Here is a 7919-nt window from a genome sequence, read left to right as displayed (position 1 = left end):
TTTTACCAGTGAATGCCAAATTTTCAAAAATACCAAAACTATCCGCCTGGTTAAAACTTCACATGGTACAAACATGAAGAGAAACACAGATTCATTTTTTTCTTTTTACTTTGTTAAGCATGTTGGGATGTCACTTTCATGGACAGGTAAGCAGCTGCACCAGGGTCCGGAGCCCTGCCCAGCTTGTTGTGGGTGGCAAGTGCACTCATGCCTCAGGGAAGATGCAGAGGAAAGACAGCAGAAGGGCTGGTAAGCCCTCTTGGCTTAATAGGGATATCATGGTCCTCTTGAAAAAGAAAGAGGCATACAGACAATGTAAGCTTGGGACAAACCCCAACTTGGGACTGAACTTGAACTAGCAACAGAAGTCAAAGACAATAAGAAGTCCTTCTTTAGATATGTAGGGAACAAAAGGAAAACAAATGTTAAGCAGTGGCCCCATGCTTCCAACTCAAGACAGCTGGTTACTAACACTCAGAAGAAAACTGAACTCCTGAATGACTACTTTGCTTTGGTATTTCAACAGACTAAGAGGAAAATCATATTAGATAAGGTTCAAAATGGGCATGGTGGGAATGACCACCTTCCTACTGTTGACATTAAGCTGGTGTGTGATCATCAGCTAGAACAGTCAGACATCATCCAGTCATGCTGACTTATAGAACTTCATCCAAGAGTGCTGAAGGAGCTGGCCGAAGTCATCGCAGGGCATCTGGAGAAACTCTTCCAAAACTTGCAGTGCCCCAGGGAGGTTCCTGAAAACTGGAAGAGGGCCAATGTTGCGCCCATCTTCAAGAAGGGGAGGAGAGAGGACCTGGACAACTACAGGCCAATTAGCCTAACTTCTATCCCAGGGAAAATCCTGGAAAAATTCATCAAGGATTCTACGTGTGATACATTTGCAGAAGGTAGGATTCTGAATGACAACCAGCATGGGTTTGTCGCAGGCAGGTCTTGTCTTACCAATCTCATCTCCTTCTACAACCAGGTGACTCACCACCTGGATAAGAGAGGGGAGGTTGACATTGTATACCTAGATGTCCAAAAGGCCTTTGATCCGGTATCCCATGATGTTCTCATGGGAAAGTGGAGAAGAGTGGGCTTACCTGCTTGACAGCTAGGTGAGCAGGAATCTGGCTGTGGGGTAGGACCCAGGGAGTTCTAATGAATGGATCTGTGTCGTCTGGCAAGAGAGGGCCAGTGGTGTCCTTCAGGGGTCCGTGCTTGGTCCACTGCTTTCCAACATCTTAATCAATGATTTGGATGTGGGAGTGAAGAGCTCACTGGCCAAGTTCGCAAACGACACCAAGTTATAGGGGAGAGCAGTCATGCTCGAAGACAGGCTGCAGATATGTGCAGACCTGGACAGACTGGCAAGTTGGGCAGATTGGAACCAGATGAAATTCAACATTGAGAAGTGTAAAGTGCTCCATCTGGGGACAAACAATCCCCAACATACTTACAGGCTTGGTGGCACCAAACTGACTAGCACCACGACTGAAAAGGACCTAGGGGTAATAATAGACCATAGTATGAACATGAGCCATCAGTGTGATGCTACAGTCAGCAGAGAAAACAATACCCTCACGTGCATCAACTGATGCATCTCAAGCAAAACTAAGGGAGTGATTCTTCTGCTTTACCCAGCACTGGTGAGACCACAGCTGGAGTACTGTGTCCAGTTGTGGGCACCGCACTTCAACAAGGACGTGGAAAAGCTTGAGAGTCCAGAGAAAAGCCACCTGTACAATCAGAGACTTGCAAGGCAAGCCATGAGAGGAAAGACTGACAGACTTGGGACTCTTCAGCCTAAAAAAGAGAAAGCTGAGAGAGGACTTGGCAGCAGCTTAGCTGCTGTATATCAGGGGAAAACATCAAGGGCTCAATGAACAACTGTTCACCAGACCACCCTTCAGGAAAACCAAGAGTAATGGCCATAAACTCCTAGAAGACAATTTGAGACCTATCACTAGGAAAAACTCTCTCACAGTTAGGGTGTCCAGACTGCGCAATAAGCTCCCTCAAGACATGGTCCAATCACCTACCTTGGAAATCTTCAAGTGGAGACTGGACAGTCACCTCTGTGGGGTCACCTGACCTCAGCTGTCTTTCCTACCCAATGCAGGGGGACTGGACCCAGTGATCTTGCGAGGTCCCTTCTAGCCCTTACAGTCTATGAATTTAAGATAGCGGGGGAGCTGCAAGGGGCCTGATCCTTCTTGTGGCAGTGCAGCCCTGGCACCTTCCCTGCCATCTGACCCAAGGTGTGCGTGCACCCACCGTCAGCAATGAGCTGAGCTGGGGCTCTGCTGACCTTGGTGCAGCTGCTTACAGCCTCCTTACTGCCTGCTGCAAGCACCCCAGAGCCCAGGCCAGCTGTGGCAGGCAGCTGGGAGGCTGCAAGTAGCTGCACTAGGGTCTCCAACACTTCAGCCCAGCTTGTTGCTGGCAGCAGGTACACGCGCACCTTGGGGAGAATAGTGGGGAAGGGGCCAGGACTGCACTGCCACAAGAAGGAATTGGGCCCCTCATGGCTCCTCAGTCATGGGCCCCAAGAGCTGGTGTGAGAAGCAAAATGCCTTCACATGTCATACTCTGGCATGTGTGCTGGGGGTCACCAACCCCTGATCTAGGCACTATCAACCTATAAATAGACTATAGTTATTTAAAAGCATACAACTGAGACAAACATGTTGCAATCTTTCATGTAAGTCAAGAGAGCAACAGAAATTGGCTAACCTGGCCCTTGGATTCTATAGCAAAATGTAGGCCTAGTTAGATAACAAGCATACAATTTTGTGAAGGTTTCAAAAAATTTTTTTTAAAATGCAAATTCCCATTCCCTCCATGCCTCCCCCCCAAAAAACCTCTTTTTTATATTATACTATGTATAAAAATACATAGTACAGATTATATAAATCATTTTGTAGATTCCAGGCTAACACCGTAACCTGAGGGAGTGTGTGCTTTCACCTGGGGTGTCCCACACACACCATCTAGCTCTATCTAGCTATAACCGCAATCTGAGCCTGACGTTCCATAGATTCATAGATTGTAAGGCTGGAAGGGACCTTGGAAGATCATCGGGTCCAGCCCCTTGTACAAGCAGGAAGGATAACTGGGGTCAGGTGACCCCAGCAAGGTGACTGTCCAGTCTCTTCTTGAAGATTTCCCTCTACACTTTATTACCATGTTAATCATGGCATAAATGTAAAGGCACAAGTGGCCAGGATGCTGTACATGCACTGTACTTAAGGCATTATAAAATGGGAAACAAGTTATAAGAATGTTCCACAAATAAAGTAGAGCATTTTTGTGGCCAGTTTGTAGGTTGCCTTAAATTTAAAGAATGGCCAGAGCTGACAATCAGCTGATTGTCAGTCACAGGGCTAAGACTGCACCCAGGATTGGCAATCATCTGATAATCAGCCTGGCCAGAATCTCAGAGGAGCCAAAGAGATTTTGCAAAGACTTGAAACCCCACACCCAGCAGCCAGTGGGGAAGCCCCTATGATCCCCCACATCCAGCAGTTTTGCACAACATTTTGACAGTCGGCTCACTGTCAACCCTGGCCTGAACAGACCCAGGTTAGAAACTGTCCAGAAATCCCCGGAGGAACCAGACACAAGGCTGTCTGGGCCAGGGTCAACAATCAGCTGATTAATGGTCCCAGCCCCAGATGTCAACAGGACCAGTTTGAGACCCAAGCCAAAGCCAAGTCACTTAACGGTCAGCCCCAGCCCAGCTTGCCAGTGAAGGAGGACCTTGCATCTGGTAAATAGTAATGGTGTAACTGAGATCTGCTCCCCAACCCCCCCCCCCAAAAAAAAAAATCACATCTCCTGCTACACAAATGTGCTATGGCAGGAGGCATGATTGTTGGGATGAGCAATCAGATTCCATCATACCATTAAACAAGCATGTCAGGGCTCCGAGAAACTTTTCCAAGGGTTCTGTAGCAGCATTTTATTGAAAAGTTCCAGTTTGAATGAATCAGCATTTTCACACAAATGTTTTGTCAAACTTCCAGCCAGTCTATGACCTTTCACCCAGCTAAATTACCTTTCATTTCTCCAGGTGCAGAAAGAGACCCGTGAGTGAACCCCCACTGGTTAGAAAGGACTTCGTCACAAAAACAACTACTAATTCCCAGGTATGGCCTTCAGCCCAACCACTGATGACAAAGTTATCATGAAGCTTGGAACAGAAGGCCCTGGAAGTGATGGGCAGAGCTCTCCCATTTTAGGATGAGGTCAGAAGTGGTGCATCTCTCACTGCATTACCTCTGCCTGCATCCTGACCCACTTTCATCAACTCCCATAAAATTTAGCGTGGGTCTCATGCCATCAGGTGATTTTCTGAAAGCCCCAGTTCTTGGAGTCAGTCAGTTGAGAGAATCTAAGAACCTGAGGCAGGGAAAGCATAAGGTCAGCAAAATTAGGACACTAGATTGTAAAAAGGCAGATTTCATCCAACTGACAGAGCTAATAGGCATGGTGTCATGGAAAGAAAGATTGCAGAATAAAGGGTTCCAGTACAACTGGGAGCTTCTAAGGGGAACATGACTGGAAGTCCAACAAGAAACTGTGCCAACATGATGGAAGCACAAAAAGAATGGCAAGAGACCACTGTGGCCACACAAGGAGCTTCTAAAATGCCTCAAATGCAAAAGAAAATGGAAGAATGGGCAGATCACAAAAGAAGCATACCAGGAAATATAAAGAGCCTGCAGGGAAAAAAAATCAGGCAGGCAAAGATAAAGAACAAGCTGCACCTGGCAAAAGAGGTTAAAGTATGTCAGCCAGAAAAGAAGGACCAGGGAAGCTGTGGATCCTTTGTTAACAAGCCAAGGGAACTCCAAACCAAAGGTGCAAAGGAGGAGGAGCTATTTAACAGCTACTTTGCCTCAGGTGTCACAAAAAAATTAAGTGGTGCTGGGAGGGTGGGTACAGAGAGGGCTAGAGCCACCGCTGTAGCCCCCACATAGCCCCCCCCCAGCCCACTGGGAAGAGCCCAGCACAGCTCACAAGCATATGCTGGCAGCCTGCCCTCACCCTACACATAGATCTGGGTGGCACATGTACCCCATGCATCCCCCTGGGGTGCATACAGTGGCAGGAGCAGCCTTCCCCCGCATTCACACCCCACCCTGCCCCACTTCACTCACCATAGGGGGGGCCTCTATCTGCCCCCCCATGCTCCTTCCCTGACCCACATCCCTTTCCCCCTGCAGCAGACTTACTAGTTGGACACTGCTTTCCAAGCTGCATATCAGCAATTGGATAGGTATTGGCCAATATGGCTGGTCACTAATCAGCCCTCAGTATCAGCCCAAAAAATCTATATTGATGCACCCCTAAAAACTACTACACGGTGGACAGATAACTAGCTCAACAGCCAAAAGCAAAGTGTAATTAATGGGTCCATGTCAGAATAGCAGGAGGTTGTGACTGGAGTCCCACAAGGGTCTATCCTGGATCCAGTGCTGTTCAGCACATTTATGAAAGATTTGGATATTAGCAGAGAAAGCTTGTCTAGCAGACAACAAGAAACTGGGACGGATTATGAACACAGAGAATGGAAGCACAGTTCAGAAGGACATTGACATATTGGAAAGTTGGCCTGGAGCTAATAGGATGAAATTCACTGTGGACAAATGCCAGGTGCTATACCTCAGGAGGACTAATCAAAAACACAAATACAAAAAGGGAGACACCTGGCTGGATGGTAGCATTTTGAAAAAGGACTTGGGAATCTTAATAAACCATAGACTCAACGTAAGTCAGCAGTGTGATGCAGCTACACAAAAGAATTGTGGTTTTGGGAGGCATCAGGAGAAGCATTAGGTGCAAGATATGGGAAGTAATAACGCCTCTACTCAGCATTATTTAGTAAGGCTCTGTGAAATTTTAGCACCTGTTTCATTTTGGAGGTGTTTCGGGCTGTTTCAGCATCCGAAACACCAAATCCGAATCAAAACAGAAGGCACCAAAACATCTCTGAAACAAAACAAGCCCCTGAAATGTTTCAGAAATGTTTCAAAAAAAAATAACAGCGTTTCAGAGCTGGGCTTGCAGGGAAACAGTTGTACGCTGCTGCCCTGCTGCGCGACTTGGCTCCGCAGGGAGCAGAGATCCGCACCGGGGGTCTCCTTAGCAATGTGGGGCTCCACAGGATGGGCAGCAGTGGCAAGGAGACCCCGGCATGGATCTGTGCTCCCTGCAGAGCCAGGTCATACAGCAGAGCAGTGGTGGTCCCTGCCATGCAACCTGGCTCTGCAGGTAACAGGGATCTGGGGCAGACAGCAGCAAGGACACCCCGGCATGGATCTCTGCTCCCTGCGGAGCCAGGTCGCACGGCAGGGACCAGCTCTGCACTGCTTCCCTGCCCTGAAACCCAGCATGACAGGGATCAGACATCTGCGCAGGGGTCTCCTCACCTATACAGAAGGCAGCGGCCCTCTCCTCCCCTGGATGAGCCACCCACGGCCCTGTCCCGCTCCCTGCTGGGGCCCCAAGCCCCACCCAGCTGGGCAGTATGGCTATGCCAAGCTTGCAGCCTGTTTAACACAGATTCAGAGGAGATTCAGCTGAAACAAAACAGGACAGCAATACAAAACACCAAAACGAATCAGTGTCCTCCGAAACGGCCGAATCTGAAAGCAAATCAAAATACAGCCGTTTCACACAGCCCTACTAGTTAGGCTAGTAGTGTCTGAAGTTCTGGGCTCCACATTTTAATAAGGATGTAGTGAAATAAGAGAGGTTCCACAAAGGAAGGCAACAAAGCAAGTCCTACGAGAGGCTGAAGGAGCTAGGCATGTTCAACTTCTAGAAAAGCTGCTTAAGAGGAGACATGATAACAGTTTTCAAATACCTGAAGGATTGCCATAAAGAAAAGGAAAAACACCTTTTCTCTCTCAGTGCAGAGGACACAAATCAATGGCTTGAAGTTGCAGAAAAGTAAGTTTAGATTGCATGCCCAGAAAAACTTCTTCAGTTAGAATAGCGAGGCAGTGGAAAAAACTTCCTGGGGAAGTTTTGGACTTTTGCCATCTCTTTTTATCTTAAGTATGTATTATTCATAAGGGCATGTATTATTTATAAGGACCACAAAATACATACCTTGTCTCTTACTACCTTCTCTCCAAGTGCAACACGGGAGGTACTCAAGAAGAGGCTGGACAGCCACTGGGTGGGGATGATCTAGGCATAGCTATGCCTGTGTTCTACTATGGGTATTTCCCTTGCTTCTGGGCTTTGCTGATTTTCTTCCCCTACCTCCCCCTTTTCTGCTACATGTATCAGGGTGTTTTAAGCCTCCCTCATAAGCACTGGATGTTAGCTACAGCCAAGGCTGAGGACTTTGACTGCTCCTGCTGAGACCAAAGCCAAAGGATCCTGGCTAGAGGATCTTGCCCCTCTGCTCAGGGTGAGACCAATAGTCAGATTTGGGGTCAAGAAGGAACTTCACTCTATGGGCAGACTGGTATGGACTGCGAGAGATTTTCCCTTCCTCTGCAGTGGGAGGCATGGTCCTCTACCTGGAACCTCTTGAGCATATATAGGCAGTCCTCAGACCTGCAATGCAATTGGTTCCTGAAAACTGCATCTTAAGTTGAAAATCCTAAGTTGGAAGCAATTTAGGTTGTAAGAGGGAGATTGGTTCCTTTAAGATGGTGGATATGCATGCAGTAGTAAGTGGTAGAAGGGGAGGGGGAAGGGAAAGGGTGTGGGGGGCAGCTCAAATGCACCCCATGGTGAGGAAGGGATGGAGGCTGAGACAAGCACTGTCTAGCCAGGGCTGGGCAGACTGGGGGGGGGGGCAAGGCAGTGGCTCCTGCCATTGCGCGCTGCTCATCTGGTGGTTCAACCAGTGGTTCCTGGCACAGGTCCAGGAGGGCATGGGGGGGGGGGGG

The 7919-nt window shown here is 48.1% G+C and overlaps 1 protein-coding gene across 4 annotated transcripts in view; it reads right to left on the bottom strand.

Annotated features, from left to right (window-relative positions):
* ARL15 (ADP ribosylation factor like GTPase 15) overlaps positions 1-7919 on the bottom strand; it is a 405914-nt gene that overhangs the window by 363271 nt on the left and 34724 nt on the right. The gene's annotated exons all lie outside the window — the stretch shown is intronic.

Source organism: Gavialis gangeticus, unplaced genomic scaffold, assembly GCF_001723915.1.
Source record: "Gavialis gangeticus isolate Ggan-Ray unplaced genomic scaffold, GavGan_comp1, whole genome shotgun sequence".
NCBI lineage: Eukaryota > Metazoa > Chordata > Crocodylia > Gavialidae > Gavialis > Gavialis gangeticus.
This window is presented reverse-complemented; position numbering and strand designations above follow the sequence as displayed.